This window comes from Triticum aestivum, chromosome 6A (genome assembly GCF_018294505.1).
Source record: "Triticum aestivum cultivar Chinese Spring chromosome 6A, IWGSC CS RefSeq v2.1, whole genome shotgun sequence".
NCBI lineage: Eukaryota > Viridiplantae > Streptophyta > Magnoliopsida > Poales > Poaceae > Triticum > Triticum aestivum.
This window is the reverse complement of record NC_057809.1, coordinates 186,492,053-186,514,058: the sequence shown is the minus strand read 5'-3', so window position 1 is coordinate 186,514,058 and position 22,006 is coordinate 186,492,053.

The window sequence follows — 22,006 nt, the reverse complement described above, 5'->3', positions numbered from 1 at the left end:
CACGACAGTTGGCGCCCACCGTGGGGCTACCGCATGATGGTTTCAAGTTCTTGAAGGGTAGCTTTGATGGACTCAAGGGATACGCTGTGGGTCGGATGACGAAGAGTCGTCGCGGCAAGCTCTACATCAACAACACGGGATGGGGTCCCGAGGCCGATTCAATCGAATACGGGTACCGGCTCCCCTTTGGTGGGATTTACGTCTTCATTGGCAAGATTGGCGAACCAACCCGTGAGCCAGACATCTGCACCGACATCATCGAGACGGCTCAGCATGCAAGCCCTTCGCCGGTTTAGCCCGTGGCAAAGCATGTTTTTGTAGGCGTCATCCATGGAGCAGAATACAAGGACGGACCGGCGTCCGATGGAGAAACCGTTTTCTGTTCCGATGACGAGTCTTCTGGAGAGATCGAGTTGCTCTATCAGTTGCAGGATGTCCGGATTGGTGGAGGATCCGAGGGCAACAGTATTCCGGACTCCCCTTATCTGCCAAACCGGGCCGCTATCTTCATGGCTGGTACACAGTCGGTGTCTCATTCTCAGCTGCCGCAGCAATACTCTCCGGTTCAACAACGGCCACGCCGGCAGGGGCAGGAAGCTCTGCGCCGCCTCCGGCTCAAGTCCTGTCTGACTTGTTCGACGCTTTGGCAACATTGATGGCCGCAAAGGTGGATGCAGCAGCCCGGGATCAGCACAACGCGGAGATTGCAAAGGTGAAGGATCAGATAGCTCAGGCTAAAGCGGACCGAGCGGCAGAGAACGCTAGGATGGCTACAGAACGGGCCGAGTTGGAAGCTCAGGCCTACCGGATTAGGCTGGATCAGAACGCTTTTGAAGAAGTCATGAGAAGAAGGTACCGATCGCATCTCCCATCGGGTTATGAGCCACGAAATCTCTTCAATATGCCAGGAGAAGGAACTAGTAACCAGCCAATATTAAACTGCACGGAGGCACCAGGAACAGGAGTGTCGGTTCAGTCGCGCATGATGGACCCGCCTCGTCAGAATAACATTGTGCCACAATATGTTCCAACACCTCCCGGGCATTACTCCAACCCGTTGGACAACATTGTGGTCGCCGCTTCACGGTTAGCAGCCCTCCCAACCGACATCGAGTTACTAGTTGCGGTTGAAGCACGACGGGCCAGAGATCTCCTTCAAACAGCTCTAAATCAGCAGCAGGCATATTCGCACAGTCGTGAGAGGATTCATTCCACCCCACGTCCAAGCCGGAGCTACAGCAGGCATGTTGAGGATGAACCAGCCGTGTCAAGCAGTGCACATCGTTGTAACTCGCCGTGAGGACACAACCCGACAGGGGGCGGTGCCAATGCGCAGGTTGTGGTGGATCATGGCCGCGCATGTCGGGAGGCCGAGTTAGCGGCTCTGCACGGAACCCGTCAACCTACTCCGGTTCGCCCCACCGCTTTAGTCGAACCAGGGGTAGTATTCAGTTCCTTAGGGGTGCCGTGCCTTACCCCCCGCTTTGTGTAATGTGAGACTGCCCAAGGATTTCAAAGGACCTCGTAAGGTACCCAATTATACTGCCGATCTGCAACCAGAGGCGTGGGTTGAAAGCTACGAGATGGCAATGGAGATGTTGGATGTGGGTGAAGTAGTATGTGCTAAATACTTCACCATGATGTTGGAAGGAACAACTCGTACTTGGTTGAAGAGCTTACCAACTAACTCTATCGGATCATGGGCCGAATTAATGCACCGGTTCATCCAGAACTTCAAAGATACTTGTAAGCAGCCCATGTCAATTGTGGATCTGGCCGCTTGTGTCCAAGAGGAGGGGGAGTCCACGGCCCATTGGGTAAAGCGGGTCTTAGCAATTTTGCATTCATCGGATCATATCGATGCAGATACCGCAGTACTAACATTGGAGGGCAATTGCCGTTTCTTGCCGCTCAAACAGAGGTTAGGAAGGCTCAAACGTCACTGCAATGATATGTCGACGCTTATGGCCGCTTTGGTTAAATACGCCGATTCGGATACTACCAAAGACCCTGACTCAGAGAAGGACAAATCGGGGAAAGGGAAAAAGAACAGCAACACCAAGGGGTAGCAGCATAATCCGGCCAGCCATGGCAACAATGGTAAGCGCAAGGCCGATAACAATTTGGACTTTGTGGCTAACACCAACGCCCAGGAGAATGGTCAGCGCCGTAAGGGTAAGCAGCCCCAGAGAAGCGGCGGTTCTGGCCCCAATTTGGAGCGCCTGTTAAATCAACCCTTTCCAAAACATGGATCCAAGGAGAAGCCAGCATCGCATCTTTGGAAAGATTGCTACATCATGCGAGATTTTAAGAACTCCAATATGTTTCAGTATGACAATGGCCCGCCCGGCGGTTCAGGAGGTGGTTTCCATGGGCCAGGTTACGGAGGTGGCAGTTCCAGTTCAGGATTTCAGGGCAATCAAACCGGATACAACAATCAAGGGAATCAGGGCAACCAGGGAGGTTACAACCATCAGGGGAGCCAGCAGCAGCAACAACAGTCGGGTTATCAGAGCAATCCTAAGCAGTTAAATAGTGGGAAGTATCATGTCTTCACTACTAGCTTGTGTAAGCGTGATCAGAAGCTTCACAAGAGGGCAGTAAACTCTGTTGAACCGGCGGTGCCTCAGTATTTGCGCTGGTCCGAGTGACCCATTTTGTGGAGTAGAGAGGATCACCCCCCCCCCCGGGTTGACAATCCGGGTCATCTGGCTTTAGTAGTGGCCCCTCAAGTTGGGGGATACAAGTTCACTAAGGTACTCATGGACGGGGGAAGTAGTATCAATATTCTATATTATGACAGATAAGAATCTTAAACCGTCAAATACCGTTTTTCATGGTGTGGTGCCTGGTAAGTCTGCATATCTAGTGGGCAAAATAGCCTTAGAGGTGGCTTTTGGAGATGATCATGATTCAAGATCAAAAACATTGACCTTTGAGGTGGTGAAAATCAAAAGTCCGTACCATGCTTTGTTTGGTCGGCCGGCTTACGCTAAGTTCATGGCAAGGCCGTGTTATGTTTATCTGCAGCTTAAAATGCCAGGTCATAAGGGGACCATCACAGTACATGGGAGCAGGAAGATCGCTTTGGAATGTGAGGAAGGTGATGCGGCTTATGCTGAGTCGGTTTGTGCCACGGAGGAGCTGAAGTTTTATAAAGACCAAGTTGATCCGGCAGACATGACTTCTTTGAAAAAGCCAACTACGGAACACGATCCAGCGTTGAAGTTTAAATTGGCCACAGATACTAAGATGGTTGATTTTGTTCCTGGCGATTCATCCAAACAGTTCAGTATCAGCGCTAACCTGGATGCCAAATAGAAAAGCGCGCTCATCGAGTTCATCCGTGAGAACCGGGACATGTTTGCATGGAAACCTTCTGACATGCCAGGTGTACCGAGGGAACTCGCTGAGCACACACTTAACATTGATCCTAAGTTTAAACCGGTCCGACAGTTTCTCGTGAAGAGGTAGCTCGGTTGTTGGCCGCAGGGTTTATCGTGGAGGTCTTTCACCCAGAGTGGTTGGCTAATCCGGTGCTGGTTCTTAAGAAAGATGGCACTTGGCGTATCTGTGTAGATTACACAGACTTGAACAAAGCTTGTCCTGCAGACCCCTTTGCCCTCCCTCGTATTGATCAGATCATTGATGCTACGGCGGGTTGTGACCGTTTGTGTTTTTTGGATGCTTACTCTGGTTATCATCAGATCAAAATGGCAGTTAAGGACCAGGAGAAGACAGCTTTCATCACTCCCTTTGGAGCCTTCTATTATGTCTCCATGCCCTTCGGGCTTAAGAGTGCCCAGGCGACTTATCAACGCTGTGTTCAGAATTGTCTTCACAAGCAAATTGGGCGCAATGTTCATGCATATGTGGATGATATTGTGATAAAATCCAGAAAGGAGGAAACATTGATAGATGATTTGAGAGAAACCTTTGACAACCTCCGAGTTTACAAGATGATGCTCAATCCAGAAAACTGTGTCTTTGGTGTCCCGGTAGGCAAACTCTTGGGATTTCTGGTATCGAACAGAGGTATTGAGGCTAATCCGGAAAAAATCTCAGCAATCACATCTTTGGCTAAACCGATGTGTATCAATGACGTTCAACATTTGGCCGGCCAGATTGTGGCTTTGAGCCGGTTTATCAGTCGTCTTGGAGAGAAGGCTATTCCTTTATATCAGATGCTAAAGAAAACAGATGATTTTGTCTAGAGTGAGGCGGCTGATAAAGCGTTTGAGGATCTGAAGAGGCAGCTAGTTGAACCGCCTATGCTTGCAGCCCCGATCAATAAACAACCTTTATTGCTATATGTGGCTGCTAATGCCCGAGCTGTTAGCATGGCTATTATGGTGGAGCGCAAGGAAGTTGGAAAGGAGTATCCGGTTCAATGGCCGGTTTATTATATCAGTGAAGTGCTCATTGAGTCAAAGCAGAGGTATCCACATTGGCAGAAGCTGGTATATGGAGTGTTTATGGCAAGCCGGAAGCTTAAACATTATTTCCAGGGCCATCCTATCACAGTGGTCAGTTCAGCACCTCTAGGAGATATCATTCAAAATAGAGAAGCAACTGGCCGGATTGCCAAGTGGGCTATTGAGCTTGGACCTCACGGGCCCAAATATATACCTCGCACAGCGATCAAATCCCAAGCACTCGTGGACTTCATCAATGATTGGACGGAGTTGCAGGCACCAGAGGAGAAGCCAGATAATACGTATTGGACTATTCACTTTGATGGATCCAAATAGTTGGAGGGCTCGGGGGCTGGAGTCATACTAACCTCTGCAAGAGGTGACAAGTTTTTTTATGTCCTCCGTTTAATGTTCCCTTGTACTAACAATGCAACTGAGTATGAGGCTTTGCTCCACGGTCTTCGGATGGCTAAGAAAATGAACGTAAGCCGGGTCAAGTGCTTTGGGGATTCAGATCTGGTGGCTGAACAGGTGTCTGGCACATGGGATTCTAAAGACCCACTCATGGCTGCATATCAGCGAGAGGTGGACATAGTGGCTGGTCACTTCAAGGGTTATCAGGTGGACCATATAGACCGGCGAAAGAATGAAGCAGCGGATGCTTTAAGTCGCCTTGGTTCTCAGCGTAAACCGGTTCCACCAAATGTCTTTCTTGACGTGTTGCATAATCCGTCAGTCAAGATACCAACAGAGGAAGAGTTGGCTATTCCTGATCCGGAGGCTCAATTGGTGGCGACTTTGCATGTCATACCGGATTGGACAATCCCATATCTGGCTTACATGAACCAAGGCGAGTTACCGGACGATGAAACCTTGGCCCGACAGGTAATCCGGTGTTCCAAGTCCATTACCATAATCAACGGGGAGTTACATCGTTACAGCATCTCAGGAGCAATTCAGCTTTGTGTCTCTCCTCAAGAGGGTTGTGAGATTTTGCGAGAAATCCATGAAGGGGATTGTGGTCACCACGCCGGTTCAAAGTCTTTGGTTGCTAAAGCTTTTCGCCACGGTTTTTACTGGTTAATAGCTCATGCTGATGCGGAGGATTTAGTCAAGAGATGTGACGGTTGTCAAAAATTCGCACGCCATGCTCACATTCCGGCTCAGGAGTTGAGGATGATTCTGATAACTTGGCCGGTTGCGACTTGGGGGCTTGATATGGTTGGACCCTTCAAGCGATCCAAGGACAAAAAGACCCACTTGTTAGTGGCAGTTGATAAATTCACCAAATGGGTGGAAGCAGAGTCAGTCAGTAAGTGTGATGCGGCCACGGCGGTTCAATTCATCAAAAAGGTGATATTCCGGTTTGGTTTTCCACATAGCATTATAACTGATAATGGTACTAATCTGTTAAAGGGAGAGATGGAGGAATTTTTCCAACGTGAGCACATCCGGCTTGATATAGCATCGGTGGCTCACCCCCAGTCTAATGGTCAAGCGAAGAGGGAAAATCAAGAAATTTTATGAGGTATCAAACCCCGGCTTATGGTTCCTTTGCAACGGACACCGGGTTGTTGGGTTGAGGAGTTACCTTCTGTGTTATGGAGCATCAACACCACACCCAACAGGTCTACGGGTTACACGCATTTTTTCATGGTTTATGGAGCAGAAGCAGTTCTTCCTAGTGACATCTGTCGCGACTCGCCTCGTGTGACAGCTTACGTTGAAGCTGACAATGAGAAGGCACGTCAGGATTCCCTGGACCTGTTAGATTAAGAGCGTGATCTTGCAGCAGCACGTTCGGCGATTTATCAACAAGATCTCCGACGTTATCACAGCCACCGGGTTAAGACCAGAACCTTTCAAGAGGGCGATTTGGTGCTCCATCTCATCCAGGATCAGACTGATATGCACAAATTATCCCCACCTTGGGAAGGACCATTTGTGTTCAGCAAGAATCTGCACAATGGGTCATACTACCTCATTGATGTCCGAGAGCACAAAGACTCACGTAAATCAGAGGAGGAGACCAAGCAGCCGTGGAATATAGCTCTTCTTTGGCCTTACTATACTTGAGCCACAGGCTCTTCATATGTACATATTTATGACAATGTATATATTATATAATAAACTGGAGCCTCGAATAAAGTGGGGTCTCTGTTCTTTTTGCATCATGTGTGTGCCTATGAGGGTTTCTGCTAAGAAAGCAAAATTTTGTTAAAACGGTCTCTGCAGCCGCACGGACAAAAAGGGATTTCACTAGGGGGCTTGGTTGTTATCACACCATAGCTACACCTCTTGATAGGCGTTAAGCCACAAAGGAAATTATGTGGGGCCAAAAAGAGTGTTGCACAAAGCACAAACTCAAACATGGGCACCCACTGAGCACAGCTCACAAAGTTACTTGGGGGCTCTTTGTGCAAAGCAACAAAGAGTTTGAAAGGACCCTTGTAATTGGCTATCAAGCCACAGCTTGGAAGCCTGGTGTATTCACCTAAAACCCCGGGTTAACCTGCCTTCATCAAGTAAGCCACTCCTGTCCAGGTAATCCTGGTATGACCCGCCGAACGTTTGACAAGTCAATGTTCTACAGACCCTGAACTTGTCAAAGTTAAAATGACGATTGGTTAATTGGAGGCCCATCTTAAAAGGCTTTGTTAAACAGTTTAACTCAGAGGCCTGGCAGCCCATGAAAAGCTTCGATTTGGAGCCTGGCAGCTCGTAAAAAGCCTTGCATATTTCTTTTTTTGAGTCCTATTTGCTAAGTTTTCTGCCTTTATTGACGTTCATAATATGTTCTGATAAACCGGTGTCCTTGGCCCGGCTTGATTTTCAACTACATGTTGTCAGTACATGATCAGTTAAAAGCCGGCGTTCCTTACCCAGGTCTGGTTTGACTAAATCGCCAGTGCTATAAAGAAAACCCGGTGGTTATTATATCCCGGTACGGTTTATTATCATAATCCAGCAACATAAGGACGGAGTTATCAATACCCCGGATTAGTGTTGACACCTTTACCATACAAGCAGTTGGTCAACCAATGAGGTATGTTGCACATATTACTTTTTATACAAAAACTTTGATTATTCATCTAAGTATTGTATATTTGTTGGGCATCATAACCCGTGCAGTGGTAAGCCGCTAGGATACTTTGAAGTTCTTGTATCCAGGAACATAGCTCATCATGGGCTATGCAAAAATAGATCCCAAAAAGTGGAACAAATTTTCACGAAGTGTCACAAAACATGCTCGATGGCATGACAGATAAAGGAGTTGTTGCTATCCTATTACAAGAAGCTTCAAAGCGGCTACAAGTGCATAATTGTTTTTGGCATTGGCATACAATATCCGGTAAACCGGCTGCCGGTTTACATCTGGACGGTTCGACAGTTGAGGGTCAGTTGGTGTGGTCACTTCTTCTTCATCCCTCCCCAGACGCTGGAAATCAACCGTCGACCAATCGACTCTAGTTAAAGCTTGAAACACGGCCTCTTCATGGATAAGGTTGGAGGGGTTAATATCAGGAGCAAAGGTATGCTTACGGATTGGAGGCACAAGTTCTTCGACTTCATGGATTTTGGCAGGTTGTCTCTTCCCTTCAGTGTCATAAGCCGGTTGGAAATGAGACAAGTCTGTGTCCTCTGCCAGTTTGCTGGCTATTGGCCGCATTTCTTTGGTCAGCCTTCGGAGGTGATCATCGTCGAAGTTTGAACTGTCCTCCTTTACACCTGGATATCCTTTAATAATGTCCTCCGCTTCAAGATCTGGAATCCATGCCTTGGCTCGGATTAGTGCGGTTAATGCGCCTACTCTTGCAGCTGCCTTCTTCAGTTCGGTAATCCGGGCTGGTAACATGGCCAGCTTCTCAAGAGTTTCCTTTATCAGTGATGGTGCCGGTTTATTGTAAGCCACAGTGCAAATAGCCCGCTAGGACCCAGAGTACAACTATTCAATCAAGGTATACGCCGCTTTAAGCTTCATCCGCATATCTGCACAAGGAGATACTTACCAAAGACAGTGGAAGTCATGGCGTTGATTTGCCGTTTCAAACCAGCTAGTTCATCTACAACTGGTTTCAGGGCTGCTTCAGCATCCTCGGCTCTTTTGGTTAAACCGGCTTTCTCGGTTTCCCAGTCAGCACGATCTTTGTTAAAAGACTCTTCCAGCTTTTCCATCGCTGCCAGGGCTTTGGTCAGCTCCTCTTTGGCTTTTGCAGCTTCTGCTTGTTGGGACTTCATGTTCCCTTGCAAATCAGCGGTCCGAGCATCTCTATTGCTTAGTTCGGCCTACAACAGTGAAGAAATGTCAAACAACAGGATATATATTTTCTAAGTACAAAGCGTATAACAAGTTATGCACTTCGTACTTGGGGGCTAATGCCTATTTGCTCTGATTCACTACATCTTTTATAAAGTCTCCAGAACAATGCAAGCATTATCCTTGACACTTGGGGGCTAATGAACATCTGTTCAAAACGGACGCATGGATTAAAACCCAGATTACCTGCCAAAGCTAAACCGGCCTTTGGGGGCTACGCTGAGGAAAGCTATATCATTACATTGGTAAAGTATCGGCCTTGGTTTTCACTAAGGACCTAACATTTTAAGGGTCAGTGGGAGAGACTTAAAACTGTTACAAAGACCTGGTTTATGATTAACATCATAAAACGGCCCTTGGGGGCTACTTGGGCTAGCATTTCAACTTTGGAATCAAGAAGTAAAGGGAGATGAAAATACCTCATAGCGTTCCTTCATCAAATTCACCAAACTGGCTTCATAGTCACGGTTTGAGTGCAAACGGTTTAAGAAACCGGAGTGAAGCTCTTCAGCGTTGAGATGGGCATAACTTGATAAGTCAGTACTCCATTTGCTCTTTTCCCTAGCAGCACGCTCTTCTTTGGCACTATGTTGGGCCAAGATTATGGGATGGCCAGGAGAGCTGTGGCCCATGCCGGTAATGATAACATCATCTCCTTGGCCTTCAGTGGTTTTTGCGGGTGATGACGGAGTTTTAGTATCTCTCATCGGACTAGCCCGGTTTGGAGCTGCCGGTTCAGTTTTAGGCACGACAGGATCAGCTTCTGGTGGTTCATTAGTATTCCGATCTTGAAGGGGCGGTTCATTAGAGGCGGCTTCAGGATGAGGACCCTCCGATTCACGAGTTTGGTCCGGTTCACCTCTTTGCTCTTCTTCAAAAACTGCCTAGTCTTCTGATAAATTGTTGACCCGAGCTTTCTTGCTGGGTCTGGCTTTGGATCTGCAAATAAATTAAAAGAGGGTTAGCATCTTATTCAAGATGTGTAACACATTGGAGGAAAGGGTTTGAAAACTTACCCGACCACAGTTTTTAGAGGAGGGAGTTGGGTTGCTGTCGACTCGCCAGAGGATGAGGGAGATGTCACCTGATAATTTGAATCGGACGGATTAAGAGGCTGTCTGAAATAACCTGCCTTGGGATAAGAATTGTCAGAAGTGGAAGAGACCTCAGACCGGCGCTTCCGAACCAGGGTATCAGGTAAACCGGCCGAAATGACCTGTTGGCCACTGTGCCGGGTTGTTCGGCGAGCTTCATGCTACTGTGTCTTCAAAATAAATGTTGGGTCCAAGTAAGCAAGAGGATGAGAAAAGCTTACTTTCCGGACTGCTTGACGAGTTTTTTGTGTTGGCATAGAGTCAGAACCGGAGGAAAGGGTAATTACCTCTACATCATCAGCTTGGCTGCCTTCTACGTCCTCCTGATAAAGATCATTGTTAATGAGGTGCAGGAAAAGGGAGCCAAGTGAGTCAAGTTCTACCTCAACTTCTGGATCATCAGCATCTTCATCAAGTTCCATGTTGATCCGGTCAGCCATTTTCCTCTTTGAGGTCCACTTGACGGCTTTGGTTTTGGGACGGGATGGTTTGACCGCTTTATCCCCGGTTGGCTTTACCACTTTATCTACGGATTTCCATTTCCAGAAGGGATCATCACCCTATTCATACATAAACAGAAGAAGGATTACAAGTTGAACAAGTTAAAGATATCAAAGATGAAAAGGAAGTATAGTGCTTACAGCAGGCGGTTTGTTCTTAGTATAGAAGGGGTTCAAGCCGGTTTGACAACAGACTAATTCCGATTCATTCAAAATTTTCTTTACGCCTTCAGTGACCTCTTCATCTAGCACCTGAATGTTGATATGGCATTGAGGGTCTTTAACATCAGCGGTGTACTCACACATTAAACCGGGGTGGCGGCTTAGCGGCAAGACGCTCCAAGATATCCAAGAACGCACGAAATCAACGCCTATTAAACCGTTGGCCATAAAGTCCCAGAGCTTGGTGAGTTGAGGGGCATATTTGGCCCATTCTATAGAACTTAAGCGTTGCAGCATTGGATGGGTGTTGGAAATCCGGTGATCACGATAGACTGGAAGGGGATTCTCATCTTCAGGAGAAGTATCTCTGCAGTAAAACCAAGTCTGGTTCCATTCCTTAGGGTGGCTGTGCAGCTTGGCATGAGGGAATTCAACTTCCTTCCGCTTTTGAATTGAGACACCACCAAGTTCAGTGTTGGACCCATTTACAAACTATGTACGCCGGTTCAGATGAAAAAAGTCCCGGAATAGCTCAGTAGTGGGTTCTTCTTGCAAGTATGCTTCACAGAAAACTTGGAAGTTGCATATATTGGACGCCGAGTTGGGTCCAATATCTTGAGGATGGAGTTGGAAACTAGCAAGAACATCCCGGAAAAACTTTGACCCTGGCGGTTTGAAGCCACGGCCTATGTGGTCGTCAAAGATCACTACCTCACCTTGCCTCGTGGTAGGAGGATTCTCTGTTCCTGGAACTCGCCACCGGATCTCCGTCTTCTTTGGCAAGGTGCCGATACTAACCATTTCGTTTAATTGATCTTCGGTGATCCGGGAGGGGACCCAGTTGCAAGTGGCAAACTGTTTGGCCATTGTGAAATGAAAAACTGAAAAGGAAATGCCGGTTTACGAGTCATTCATGGAGGAGCGCAAGATGCAATGGAATAAACATATACCGGTATGTGAAATTGCGTAAACTGGAGACTAATGTAATAGTGAATGACAAGGTCATATGAAGGGCATACATGTGTTGTTAAACCGGACTATTACCATCAATGTGCGGAAGGTTTGCCGGTTTACTAGGGGACTAATGGTATGAGATAGATTGTTTTTACAAAGGTAAACCGCCTAGATGGTAAAGATGATACAGATCTAAGGCGAAGAGGGTTAAGTAAGGTAAAAACAGGTTTCACAGGATCACAGGGGCATTTTGGATCTACCACAAGTCAGGAAAAGAAAAAGATTTAGACCCTAAAGGAAAAAAGGTTGGTCCCGAAACAGTTCATAAAGGACTAGATCAGTTTTTTGCGCATAAGGGTTTGTGGGGGTAACAGAAGATAGCCATGGCATGGGATACGTCAAGTGTGAAGTGTCCATCTATAGACTAAGGAGGAACATGGAAGAACATCACCGAAGCCCCGATGAACTTCAAAGAACTGCGAAGAAAAAGGAAACCCTAATGGATCTAGAAAGGAAGGAGGAAAGGACTTACTACGGTCGTGGAAGCAGCGGAGGTGTGCTGCGGAACTCTGGTACGAACAGGTTGATGCAGCGGCCAACGGTGAGGCAGAGGCGAGGGTTGATGATGGCGGCGACGCTCAGGTGGGGAGACGTCGCGAGGAAGAAGAAGGGATGAAGGGGTAACGGAAATAAAAGAAAGGGGTCCTCTGCCCCTATTTATTAGGCGAAATGATAAAACGGCAAGTGCGGGAATCGAGGAGCTCAAAAATGGATAATTAATAATGGTGTCTCCTCGATGACTGGATACGCATTAATGAAGGTAATCCTCAGCTTCACGAATAGATGATGTCAGGGCGGTTTGTTATGGTCCTGGAACATGACGTCACGGCGGTTTACAAGATCAAAGTGAAAATGCAAAGGAGGAATTTTTCTAAGTGATGAAGATTGACATGAACCAGTTCAACCCAATCCGGGGCCTAATGTTAGGGATATTACTACTAGACGTAAACCGGCTAGGAATAGACAGATTAGCTTCATGAAGATTAGAAGTCCATGAAGACGTAAGAATGATGACGCTTTACGAAGTCCCAAGGCCCAGAGGCGAGTTAAGGCCTGTAGATATAAACCGACTTAATTGTGTAACTTTCTTTCTAAGATAGGAAGTGTAGAGACCGAACTGGACACGTTTATAAAGGGACGACCCGGCAGCAGTTGAGGGAGAGACAACAACTCGAGAGCCAGACAAAGCGGATTCGCTCCCTGGCCTTCGAAACCATAGCAATACCAATCACAACTAGACGTAGGCTTTTACCTTCATCGAAGGGGCCGAACTAGTATAAACTCCCCGTGTCCCCTTGTCTGGTTTAACCCCTTTAAGCTAACCCGTTGCGATGGCTCCACGACTAAGTCCTTTCACAAGGACATCTGCCGTGACGACCCCACGACACCTGCCTAAGCACACATGCGCGCGGCCGAAATCGCTCCCGCCCACTATTTGGGACACCTGGGATTACCATCCTACCCCCGACCCGTAGTAGCTCCAAAATTTAAGAGGGGGGCAAAGTTTGTACTTTCCCCAAATTTCAAACAAGCGCGTCCCATCTGTTCGAAAAAGCCAAAAACAAGCGCGTCCCAGACCGAAACATGATTCTCCCTTAGCTCCCCCCGTTCGATTCCCCATTCGTATTCTGTGGGCGCCAAAACTACCTCTCCACCAGCCGCGAAACCCTGGCATCCTTCGTCCGCCACACCATCCCACCCATCAACCGCCGCCCTCCTCCATCACTCCGGAGCCGATACCCCGACGTCGTCGTCCACCGCAACCTCAACCGCAACGCCCTCCAAGGCTAGTAGTTGAAGCCGAGGCCGAGCTGTCCGTACCGGAGCCAGTTCAACCACGCCGTCCTGTGCCTCACCGTTGCCGCTCCAACTTCGCCATCGTCCAATGCACCGGAGTTGTTCCTGCTACACCGTCCTTCGCCGCCTCGGATCTGCTTCCCCTCTGCCGACATACGGCCACGGCAACACAGTCAACAATTTGGCCATGGGTTCGTCCAAGCCTGCGCCCTCCTCCAAAACATCGGTTTACCCAGCAAAAAGAAGAAGATTGGTGCGATATGTGGAGGTGACTACACTGGTAACCGGAAATGGTACTCCTCTTCCCTTATTCGTGCAAATCTTATGTGTCTGCTTGCATGGTATTCATCCCACAGAAGACACTAGTTGACCGCTTCTTCTTGATACTAGATGTTCCTAGTTACTCGCGATGCACAAGGTTTCTCCTCATATACTATTTCACCTTAGCTAGAGGTCCGTCGCCCCTAGATTTCAATCCCTGGTCAGTTGATTCCCAATTAATGGAAGCATTCCCCGGCGTAACAGGCGCTAGTCCGCCTATTACGCTAGGGAAGAAGCACCTCGGTGTTTAGCTTAGGGGCGTGTGGAGCCTAGAGCTGCTAGCGCCCGAGCTGGAGGTTGGCCGGGATTAAAGGGATGGCCTGGGGGTGCTGCCAAGTACGGCGGTCGTGTGAGGTCGAGGGGAGGGTGGGGCGGCGGAGGCAGGTGTCTGGGCCTGTGGTCACTGGTGGTTCGAGAAAGATCGTCAACCGTGACTGGCGGGAGGTAGACGAAGGCCATCTTCCCGTTCCTTATAGATCGGACGGTTCATAAAAAAATCGACTGACCTATTTATTTTCAGTCAACTGTTATCTTTATAGGACCACATGTGGTGGTGTGCGGAAGGAGTACCTGCATTTCCTGTGCTCATATATTACAAAATCATATGGAGTAGAATCTAATTTTGTTTGCCATGCAATGTTGTAGAGCTATCATATGTCTCCTGTCATTTATTTTTCAGCCACCTGCTATCTGCTACTTTTACAGTGCACTAGTTCTGCACACACTTCACCCATACTCTCACTATTGTGTTTTTATGCAAGGGTATTTCAGACTCTACTACCTTCACAAAAGCAGAAAATAAAAGAGAGAAGTTGCTCTAGCGTGGTACGTGGCTAGGCCAGACACGTTTCAGCCATTTAAAGGCTGCAGTTTCAGCAGATGGAGACGGTAAACGTAGCTCTGGAGTTGATGACCTCGCTCCCAATGAACCAGCATCCCAGGTGCCTGCTTTAACTTCGCGGTGTCATGTGTGGTTGTATGTTGCATATGGTGTCTATCTTGTATTCGAAAGGCCTAAGTCAGTCTTTATTAAGGTAAGGAAAGATATTTTTTTACATGAACCACCATCCCGGGAGCACCAGAAGTCAAATGGCTAGTCAGGGCACTGGCTGAGCCAGTGACAAGCCCAGCACAAACAGTCATCACCTGGAAGCCAACTAAAAAGCCACGATGGTGGTGAAGCAGCCGCCTCCCACCAGGCTCTCAGGTCCTAGATGATCATGCTCACCACTCCAGCCGAATGTCTAGCTTGTATTTCTTCCAATTTGGTTAAATTGCATCTGCTTAGCTTACACACTATACCTTTGAATATGACATGCCTTCCTGTTTTTGGTACATACTAGTACATCTATCTATTAACCATGTCTTACATCAAACTAATGTTCTTGTGTATCCCTCATCAATCACTTATAATGAGGCAGTCAGGCAAGTGGACTACTGTGAGAAAATATCCTCATTTAAAGATTGCAGCGTCAGCCTCCCCACATGATTCTCAAGAAACAGCAAGGCTAGATGAAGATAGTGAACATAGCTCTATAGTTGATTACCGCATTTCCCCTACACTAGCATCGCAGGTGCTTGCTCTAACTTGATAGCGTGATGTGTGGTTGCATGTTGCATATGGTGTCTAGATTGTAATTCTTCCAATCTGGTTAAATTGCATGTGCTATTCTGCTTAGTTTATACATCATACCTATTGATGTGACATGCCTTCCTGTTTTTAGTACATAGTACATCTATCTATTAAGCATGTCCTTACATAAAACTATTGTTTTTTGTATCCCGCATAAATCAATATGACGAGACACCTTTAGTATATGCAGTGTGATATTAGTTGCATCTTTCATATGATTTATAGCATGCGCTGCTTCTAATTTGTTGAAATTCCATTTATGATGGGACGCTTTTAACTTGGCAGAGTCATATTGGTTGCATCTTTCATGTGGTGTCTAGCTTGCATTACTTCTTATTTGTTGAAATGGTTTCTGCTTAGTTTACACAAATAGTTGTGAATATGCCATGTAGTCCTATTTTTCGTATTATTCCATCCTGGAATCATGTGTTTGCCTTACATCAAAGTAGTGATTGTCAGTATCATGCATGAATGAGTTCTGAAGAGTGAATTTTATTGCTTTTTCTTGTCGGTTTTACTTGACAATTCAAAATCAATAAAGTGGAAGGAAGTTAGCAAGGCAGCGGATGATGGTGCTCCTTCCAAACGGAGGGACTCTACAGATTCTACTCCTCCATCCCGCAAGATGATTTCCAAGACAACACATGCATAGACACTCAATGTAGCTGTGTTGATGATGAGCACGTCTCCCCTAGTGCACCATCACAGGTGCTCCCTCTAACTTGGCACTATTATATGTGGTTGCATGTTATGTATGATGTCTAGCTTGTATTGCTTCTAATTTTGTTGAATTTCATCTGCTTACTTTACAGATTATACTTGTGAATAAGACACGTGTTCCTGTTTCTAGAACATACAATATCTGTCTATCACACCATGTTCTTACATCAAAGTACTATTGTTGTGTAACCTGCAACAATCACTTATCATAAGACACGTTTGACTTGGGAGTGTAATATAGGTTACATATCACATTCTTTTCTAGCTTGTACTACTTCTAATTTGTTGAAATGGCACTTATGACGAGACAATTTTAACTTGGTAGAGTGATATTCGTTGCATCTTTCATATGGTGTCTAGCTTTCATTGCTTCTAATTTGTTGAAATGCCTTGTCCTTAGTTTACACATCATAAGCTGTGAATATGCAATGCTGTGAATATGCAATGGCACTAATGACGAGAGACCTTTAACTTGGTAGTGTGATGTTGTTTGCATCTTGCATATGATTTATTTCTTGTACTGCTTCACATTTGTTTAAACGGCATTTATGATGAGACACTGTTAACTTGAAAGAGCGATATCTGTAGCATCTTTCATATGGTGTCTACGTTCCATTGCATTGCTTCTAATTTAGTGAAATGTCTTCTGCTTAGTTTACATATCATAGTTCTAGTTATCTCATGCCGTCCTGTTTTTCATACATATTACACCCTCCTATCATATGGTTGTCTAACATCAAAGTTCAGTTCGTCTGTATCACGCATCAATTTGTTCTGAAGAACTAAATTGTTATTCGTTTTTCTTGTCGGCTTGACTTAACATGGCACAGAGAAAGAGGAAGCAAGACAGAACGACGAGCAAAGGGAAGCGGAAGAATCCTACAGATTCTGCTGGTACTAATGGTGCAATAGAAGGTCAAAGTCTAGCAGAAAATTGTACCGATAGGGTATCCCGTGCTACACAAGCTGCATAACAAGCCAAACAGAAACAAATAGCTACCACCAAATAAGCAGAGACAGCCCTAGTTGTTGCAACACCTTCCAAAGTACCACCAGCTGCATGATTTACTCGTTGGTCAACTCAGCTAGCAGCACGTTCCCAAGCTCCCTTGCCACCTGACACTACTTCCGAAGCACTCTTGACACAAGATGAGTTGGCAAGATCAGATGAACTTTGTGAGCTTCAACAGCAAGAAGGTAGTTGTTGGAGCCAAGTTACAGTTGCATGCTTCTTTATATGTAGTCTCATAGTTTGATGTACACTAACACTTCCTATGTTTGTTGTTGGACTAGCACCTAGGCGCTAGAGGAAACAAACATCAGGGATAATGCTCGATAGGTTAACTAAATCTAGAGGAGGAAGAATGGAGATCCATTTTGTGGCAGGTTTAAAAAGGCCACGTGATGCTACAGAGTCAGCCAAGTTAGTATCAGAGGTAGCGGTTGCTTTAGGTGTCATGTACGTATCCTCCCAACATGGATTCAGTACATGAATGACAAATACAAAACCTAGTTTGTCACACCCTAGCTAGTCCAAGCATTAGAATGTGCATCATGTTTAAATTCTTCTTAAATTTGAATTGGGGAAGACAGAACCCCCAACACCCCCCTGGAAACAACTAGGGTTTACTAAAAATATTTTCAATCAACCTGAAATGCCCTTCTAAAAAGTTCACCCTCTTTGTCTTAGGTTAGAACCTCTGGCAAAATTGGTGCACAATTTTCTAGGTCAACAGAAGGTCATTGAATTAAATCATAAGTATTTGAATTTGGGCATTTAAATGCTATAAAATAATCTAAATGCTCAAATAATTCTGGGAATAAATGTTTCCTGTTGGAAATAATCTAAACAGAGGCCACATTTATTTTCAGGATTTTTGGAAATGTTTTAGTATTTTAAATAAAGCTAAACAGTTGCAGTTTAATAGAAAACAGAAGCTAAATCAAAAAAAAGAGGAGAAAGAAGCCCACCTGGGCCTTACCTAGCTCGGCCCAGCCTACTGGCTTAGCCAGTCACCCCCTACCTCGCGCCAGGAGGCAGGGGCGCGTGCTCGTCGTGCGCCGGCCACGCGCCGGCCACCTCCTGCTTCTGCCGACGCCGGGAGACGCCCAGAGGACGCCACACGACCCCCACGTCTCCCTCTCATCCTCTCGCACTCTCCCCCTCGTCTCTCTCACTCTCCCCCGCGACGGCCGAGCACGTCCCTCGCTGTCGATCGCCGTAGTTGCCACTACAGCCACTCCCTCGCCCCTCCGACGAGCCCATTAGCTCCGCCACGACTTCCTCGTCCTCCCCACCGAGCCACGCTTCGCCGGAAGCCCTGCTTCGCCGCCTTCGCCCTCGTCTTCAACCTCGGGCACGCGAGCCATCTCCGGTCGATTCGCCGCCGCCAGGACCTCCCCGAGCTCGCTCACCCCCTCTCCGACTCCGCTGTGAGCTCCTCTTCCTTTCCCCTCTTCTCTCGTGCTCGCGCTCGTTCCCTAGCTCCATTTTCCACCGCAACCGAGAGCTCCTCGCCGCCAGCCATGTCGCCGTCGTGGCTACGGCCGTGCAAGCACGCGTCCGAGCGCCTCACCGTGCTCAGTGCAGCACCAGGAACCCGTAGCCACCACCAGTTCTTCCTCCTGTGCACCGTAGCCTCGAAACCGTCCTCACCCGACTTCGGCGACCGCCAAGCTCATCGCCGGCGACGTTTCCGGCCACCCCGAGCCCAACTACCACCACCAAACGCTGCGGCTCGTTCCCAGCTATGCGTAGATAGTCTTCGCCGTCGATTTGATTGGCTGAGGGCGTTTTCCGAAGCCTTCCGCCGTCCCGGCCTCGCCGGCGACTCAACGCCGGCGGGATTAGCCCTGTTGACCGGCGGATTTGACCACTGACATGGACTCGGTGGGCCCACTTGACTCCCCTGAGTCAATGACAAGTGGGCCCCCCTCTGCTAATTATCCAGATTAGTTTCTAACTAAAAATTAGTTAGTTTAATTAGTATAGTCATTGACTAGTGGGCCCTGCCCAGTAATTAGGCTAACTAAACGTAGTTAGTGCACTAAGAGGCTGACAGCAGGGGCCCACCAGTCAGGTTTGACCTGGGCTGGCGCCTTTGACCTGTTGACGTCACCCTGACGCATTGCTGACGCAGTAATTGATTTTCTGGATTTATTTTTATACAGGAAATTCCAGAAAATGTTTAAAACTTCTAAAAATCATAGAAATTCAACCGTAACTCCAAATGAAATAATTTATATATGAAAAATTATCAGAAAAATTAAATCTATCCATCTGTAATGGTTTCATGCATGACAAAACAAGTTCACCTTGCTGTTTAAGCAGAATAAGGAAATGCACTATTAAGGCCATGTTTAATGAGCTAATATTTGAATCTTTGATTCAAATGAGTTCATTCCTTTCTAATATAACTTTAATTAGGCCAAGACACATTCATATTGCCATGTCATAGCATGCATCATATTGTTGCATATCGTCATGTGTTGATTGTATTCCGATGTGTTCTTCGTGGTAGGTTCTGCCTCCGAGGATATTCACGAGTATCCAGCTGAAGGGCAGTATCCCACTACCACTCCATCAGGCAAGCAACCATTGATCATTCCTATACAAACCCATGTTCTTGCTTCTGCTCTTGTGTACTTCATTAAGACAACGCGATTCAAACTGTTGTGTGCTACGGTAGTTGAACCCTTATCCTCTGCATGACCTGTCATTGCCACAGTAACTAGATGAAACCCACTAGCATGTGTAGGAGTTGATTGAGCCACGTATGTGATTCCTACCTTGCTATGCCTGCTATGCTTAGAGTTGTGTCAGGTCTGGTTCATCTGGGTGATGGGCTAGAGTGAAATGATTATGTCGGTAATGTGAGGGATGCGTGGAACATGTTTTGGTAAAGGTATCGATGAGAGGCCATGTAGGAGTACATGGTGGGTTGTTTCATTGAGGCCGTCCCTAAGAACTGAGATCTGTATGTGTGATTTAAGATTCAGCTACTACCATGCATTGGGATCCTTAATTGACCCTCTCGGCTTCTTAACCACCCTAGTACTCTGTCCAGGAGTTGCAAATAGTTTCTGGTGCTTGTAGGTTATGTGTTGGCGGCCGTGCGTAGCGCTGACCCTCGGGGTGGGCTATGTTACGGTAGATACACCGTGGCACGGTGTACCGAGTCACCCGTTTGGTGTCTCGAGAACCCTATTCACATCGTTCGGGGTCGTATGTGGAAACCTCGGCCGGACTCCCTGCGGATGGAACCTGGATAGGCGATAAACCTGGACTAGAGGCTTAAGTGTTTAGGTAGGCCGTGGCCGACACCCTCGTTGGGCTTCCGCTTGAAGGTTGCCGAGTACATGTCGTGTAAACGGCGGTAAGTGGTGAAAGCGTGTATGACGAAGTACACCCCTACAGGGTATAAAACTATTCGAATAGCCACGTCCGCGGTAAAAGACTACTTGGTTGCCTATACAGTTCATAGACAAGTTAATGGATACTACTAAAAGACTCAAGATAAGTGTGAGTATCGAGGATGGCCCTCTCGTAGGATGACGAGGGAGGATCCACGGTGGTGTATTGTGTTGGTGAGTAGTGGACTCGTGTGCGAAAACTGTTTTACTGGTGAAGTTCCATAGGATAGCTTAGCCAAGAGTCAAAGCTGGCTTGCTGCATTAACCCCACCACCTTCTTGAGAATAAGCATGTTTAGTAGGTTCTGATGTAAGACTTGCTAAGTACCTTTGTACTCATCTTTGCTTAATTACTGTTTTCAGACGACAACACTTCCCCCTCCGATGGGTTTTATGTAGACCTTGACATCGACGAGTGACTAGCCACCCAGGTGGTGATCCTGGCCATGGAGGGCCCTATGTAGATAGACAGGCTTTGAGAAGCCTTCTTTCTTTCTAGAGTCTGTACTCAGACTAGCTGCTTCCGCATGTGCTTGTGTGTTTGTATGACTTGAGTGTCGGGTCATGTGACCCCTATCTGTATGAACATGCTATGTATGGCTCCCTGGAGCCTTTAAATAAAGTACTTGAATTGTAGAGTTTTGTTGTGATGCCATGTTGTATGTACTCATATCGGGCATATCGTGTGTATGATTGAAATGCTTGGTATGAGTGGGATCCAACAATCTAGTTGTTTATCCTTGGCAGTTTTTCTTATGGGGAAATGTAGTCTAGTGCTCCTCGAGCCATAGTAGTCCGCTACATCTCGGTTCACCGGAGTCCTACTAGCCCAGCACTACTATTCAGGACACTTGACTGGCCGGCATGTGTTTCACTTTGTTCCTATGTCTGTCCCTTCGGGGAAATGTCACGCGGTGATTTCCGGAGTCCTGCCTAGCCTGCTACAGCCCGGGTTCCCCGGAGTCCTATTAGCCCAGTGCAACAGCCCGGAATCACTCGCTGATGACCGACATGCTCGATGTGATTCATGTATGCCTGTCTCCATAGGTCTGTGCCGCTTTGGGTTCACGACTAGCCATGTTGGCCCGGATTCTCTGTCATATGGATGCTAGCGACACTATCATATACGTGAGCCAAAAGACGCAAATGGTCCCGGGCCATGGTAAGGCGGCACCCGTGGGGTACCGCGCGTGAGGCCGCAAAGTGATATGAGGTGTTACCGGCTAGATCAATGTGACTCAGAATCGGGGTCCTGACATACTTCAACACCTTCCTCGACCATTTATCCGTAAGTATGGTTATGTATGGAAACTAGTATTATCGTCTCGCTCTGTCCAATACTTTCTAGGTTGCTGATAATGAGACTCCCATAATTTTCAACAAATGAGATTCAAGTTGGATAGCCAAGATGATGCAACCAGACAAGCTTGCACCCATGTTTTCAAGTCTGCTCTGCAATAGTATTGGTATAACTTGAGGAAAACTCACTTTGAAGGCAAGGCTAACAGTGAACTTGCCCAAACATCTCCAGTGGAAAATATATCGGATGAAGACTGGAGAGGCCTCGTTAAACACTGGCCCGATCCAAAGTATCAGGTACATTATATATATGTGATCAGA